We start from the raw sequence: 4,814 nt of genomic DNA, 5'->3' as shown, positions 1-4,814 counted from the left end.
GTGGTGTCAAATCACCTGCTATAAGAGTGAACTTGAGAAGTGATCGTTTCAGCTTACACTTTAACAATAATTAATAGGATTAGCCTACCGTACATGCATTTTTTTTGGTATCATGTACAATAATGTTATTATAATGTCATTTTCATTATACATTTGTCTGTACCATGAGTAATTCAATAAACAGCAAATAGCTGAATAGTTGAATCAGTTTGTCTGACACAGTGGAAGATATAGATTCAATTTAAAACATACTATTACACACAGGTCTGGTAAGAGATCTATCCTGCTCTCAGAACACCTTGAAGCATGGCAGTTTCCCAGCTTTGTAGATGTAGAGCAAAGGATGAACAAACCCTGACATCATTCCGATTGTATATGTGATGCCTGTAGCAACGTGGTTGGAATCAGTCAGCAGAGTTACAGTTACAGTATCTGTAACATGGCTCAGTATAATCACTACCATTACTGTCAAGCTGATCAGAATGATTTTAAAAGCCCTTCTCTTCATGTCATTTCCCTCCCCTCTGTCCCTCTGTCCTTCTCCTGGTCCAGGCTGTTTCAGAGCTCTGAGCACCGAGAAGCAGCAGAACAACACCACAGAAATGCACACAACGTCAAAGCCCGGTAAGATGTAATCCAACACTGGTTCTGACCAAAACCATACCGAGCTGATTGCAAGACTCATCAGCCAGACAACGCAGCAACAGGCCACCCTGTACCGCAGAGCTTTGTACCTGAGAAACACCACGGGGTGAACCACCGCCATGTAACGCTCCACACAGATACAACACTGGAACCACGGAACAGATACGAAGAAACAAGTATTAAAAGCAATGGCACGAATATTGCGAAAAATATTGTTGTGTGTGAAGAGCCACGCTAAGGCAAAGACGGAGGACAGGGAAGAGACGATCATAGAAACGGTCAGGTTGAGATAAAAGAACTCTGAGGCTATCGTCCCGCCGGCTCCGCTCCGTATCAGCCACACGACGTAGCTGTTGATGGGGAGACCCAGGAGGATGTAGATAGAGTTCATAGCAGTTTCTAGATAGACGTCGATCTCTGAGGACATGAAGGGGATGGAGGAGTTGGTGCCATTTCCCTGTGTGTCGTTCATCGTAAGGCTGTGCGTGTGCGCTGCAACTGGTTCGGAAGAGAAAAACACATTGGCTGGATTTGAGTGCAGTTAACCTAATGTAACATTGACACAACTAAACATGTTTGAACAACTCTTCTGAAAATAACTATTCTAATGAACAATGAATACAAGGTCAACCCATTTAGACCGGGAAAGAATCTGTGTCATTTTTAGATTTCTTTGGGCTGTTAAAAAATAGCTCATAGCACGGCACCGAGTGCTTGTAGATCTGCTATTTTTGTGAACATTTTGTGCAAATCTTTGAATATGTGTTTTTTTTAAGCCAACATTCTTTACTCTGTTAGAACTTCTGGGGGTCCCTGGAACAAAATATTTTGAAATGGGGGGGTCCACAGCCAAATACGTATCATTTTGGGTAGTCCTTGACATTTATTTTCTAAAAAACTTTAGAAGACATTAGAATCCCCAGAAGCAAAGATTTGAGTTACAAATGTTGGCTTTAAAAATATATATATTCAAAGATTTGCACAATTTTTCCACGACTTTTTCAAATAATTGCAGATCTACATGCTCATAGCGTGGCACTCAGGGCTGCGCTATGAGCTGGTAGATCTGCTATTTTTGAATAGCCCAAAGAAATCTAAAAATGACACAGATGTGTTCCCGGACTAAAAGGGTTAAAGTGATCTCACGTTTTAGATGCCAGCAGAGAGTCTCAGATCTCTGAGTCTGGTGTTTTGGTGAAGTCTCTTCTTCAGACAGTGACTGTCTTCTTGATGGCAAATCCTCCAAATGATGTTCTCTCTACGTCGCTTCCTCTAACCATTCCCTTCCCTCCTCATCCTTCCTCTGTACTGCTTGTTGTACATCTGCACTTATGAGCATTGATTGAATTTCGTATTGATTGTTAATTGTAAGAGGACCTCAACGGTTGTGTAATCCTCGAACTGCGGTGACCATGTGGTTTTGGCTTTTCAAATAATTCAAATCAAATCAAATCAAAGTCACCTTTCTTTTGATGATGGGTTTTCCATGGAAATGTATGTTTAATCACCCGGTCACTGTGCAAACTTTGCCTTTGGTTGGAAAACCTCGGACGACAACGAAGTGTTGCTAAAAAAAATTATCACACACCCATAGCCCCGTAGCTGTGTCCACTGCAAATCTTTAGTTTGAATAAATATATATATATATATATATATATATATATTATATATATATATATATTAAAGCGAACATTTGTAACTAAAATCTTTGCTTCATGAGGATTCTAAATGTCTTCTAAATCCGTTAAAACTGTTTTAATTTTTTTTAAACGTATGTCGCTATATATCAGTGGTTCTCAAACTTTTTACATGTCAAGGACCCCCAAAATTATATGTATTTTGTCCCCCCCCCCCCCCCGCCAGAAGCAAAGATTTGAGTTACAAGTGTTCGCTTTAAAAATAATGCAACTTTCTGCATTTATCAATATATCCTGACTTTAACTTTAGCGTACGGTCCGCTCAGATCTCACGTCAGGTCTGAGGCCGTGTAGACTTTGGCTACACCCGTTTGTTCCACTTCCATCCTAGACCTGCGGAGCAGCATTGTCTGACCGTCTGACAGGCATCTGGACATTTCTATTTGATTAAATGGAAATGAGATTTCCGGAGGGAGGGTTTACCAGGCTATCTGGACACTAACCTGGTAAACCCTCCCTCCGGAAATCTAATTTCCATTTGATTCCAGGAGTGAGTCTGGCCTGATCGCCCATTCTGCAATAGTGGCTGTGGGCTGGATTTTGGGCGGAGTAATACCGTTGACTGACAACCCCTTCAGCCAATGATCGTTTTTCCCCTTCAGCCAATTGCAGTGCATTTTTACCACCTCCGCGACTAATGTGACGCAACAGGACTTTTGAGATGGCCATGCCCAAAATAGGTTGCCTTATTCGGATACATGCGTGTCACTTTCCCGCCCCTGCCGGTTCTCTGAATTTTTATTTGAAATAGGCTCTGTCATGATTAATTGACCACATATATGAAGTTAAACAACTAAATTCTATCCAAACGATATCTTATAAGTAAATTCCGTGCCTCAAAAAAGAAGTTTGAGAGCTTTTTGAAGTTCTAAAATAGCGGAGAAAACTGCCCACAGAAACAATGGCTGCCGTTCGTGTTTGGTCGGCTGCTGCACTCAGGCTGCACTCGGGTCCATTCGGGCTCACTCGAACTCGCCACCTGATTGGCCAACGTTTGCTGTCAATCACAGAACGATGAGCGACGACGCTGATAGGCTCGGTTTTTTGGTAATGCGCTAGAAACACCCATACAAGCCTTCAGGCCAGACTCACTCCTGGAATCAAATAGAAATGAGATTTCCGGAGGAAGGGTTTACCAGGCTATCTGGACACATGTATCCACTCCAAAATGTATACACACTAATAAATAATCCCTGTGAAAATATAGCATTTTATAAACTCATTTAAACAAACTGCTTTAACAGTCATTCAGATAAGATTGCAGATCTGGCTGCATTGGCTATTTGAAAATAGCAGATCTACAAGCTCACAACGCGTCGCATCGCATCCGTTACATAAAGTACGTCGTAAAATCCTGTCCGTTTGCCACTGGCTTTTATTTTAAATGCCTAAACTGTATTTTAGTTATTTTCAAATGTCCTTGTGTAATGTGTTATGCTCTGTGTCTTGATGTCATGCTTCATGTTTTATGTAAAGCACTTGTTGAAATGTGCTGCTAAACAAATGAACTACCCTCGCCTAAGCCTTGCTTTTTTTGCCACCCTCTCGATTTTCTTTCTGAAACTACGCATCTGTGTCAGTGTTGCCAGGTCTGCTTATTATAATCGACTTTGGGCTTATTTTTCTTTAAAGTTGCTTGTAAATACCAGTGGTTCTCAAACATTTTCATGTCAAGAACCCCCACATTAATATGTATTTGTCCACGAAACCCCCCCCCCCCCCCCCCCCCCCCGCCCCCCCCATCTAAACATATTTTGTGCCCCGTACCAGATTTGCATTTTGATTATTATTTTTTAAAAACTGAACATTTTCCACTTAGTTCCCACAATCTTGTCCACGAGCTTGTAGATTGGCTTATTTTTAAATATCCAATGCACGTACAGTGGGTTTAAAGTGCTCATGTAGCCTATGATAGTCACTTCTTTTGGGCTTGTTTTCATAGAGCTGGTTGCTTATTTCTCTCTCTCGCATGATCGGGCAACACTGTTCTGTGTGTGACATGACATTCAAATATTGATTGATGTGCTGCTACATGATGCATCCATCACATGCCTGTGTTACAACAACAGCAGCAGCTGTAGAATGACACATGAGCTCAGTATGTAAAGTTCTAACTCCACTTGTACATTTACTCAAGAACTGTACTTAAGTACAATTTTGAGGTATTTTTTTACTTTAGTGGAGTATTTCCAATTTCCAGTACTTTTACTTCTACTCCACTACATCTCAAGAGGCAAATATTGTACTTTTACTCCACTACAATTATTTGATAGACGTGTATGTGTGCGTGTGTGCGCGCATGTGTGTGTGTGTGTGTGCGTGTGCGCGTGCGTGTGTGTTTGCATGCGCGCACACAGTGCTTCAGTGGCTGTTTGTGAGCATTATGTGCACGTTTGCTTACGTGTGTGTATGTGTATGTGTATGAGCGTAATTATGCTCATACACATGTGAGCACAGTTGCGTGTGAGTGTG

General features: G+C 41.4%; 1 protein-coding gene across 1 annotated transcript in view; it reads left to right on the top strand.

Annotated features, from left to right (window-relative positions):
- The first annotated feature begins 575 nt into the window (after positions 1 to 575).
- The window catches only part of ccn4a (cellular communication network factor 4a), an 18,959-nt gene continuing 14,720 nt past the window's right edge, over positions 576 to 4,814 (top strand). Inside the window, exon 1 of the mRNA XM_080442964.1 lies at positions 576 to 624. The gene's annotated coding sequence lies outside the window, so the exon portion shown is untranslated. The remainder of the gene's footprint in view (positions 625 to 4,814) is intronic.

The sequence above is a fragment of the Gymnoscopelus braueri genome, assembly GCF_963280865.1.
Source record: "Gymnoscopelus braueri genome assembly, chromosome: 11".
Taxonomy (NCBI): domain Eukaryota; kingdom Metazoa; phylum Chordata; class Actinopteri; order Myctophiformes; family Myctophidae; genus Gymnoscopelus; species Gymnoscopelus braueri.
The sequence above is the reverse complement of the archived record's forward strand: the minus strand, read 5'-3'. Positions and strand labels throughout refer to the sequence as shown.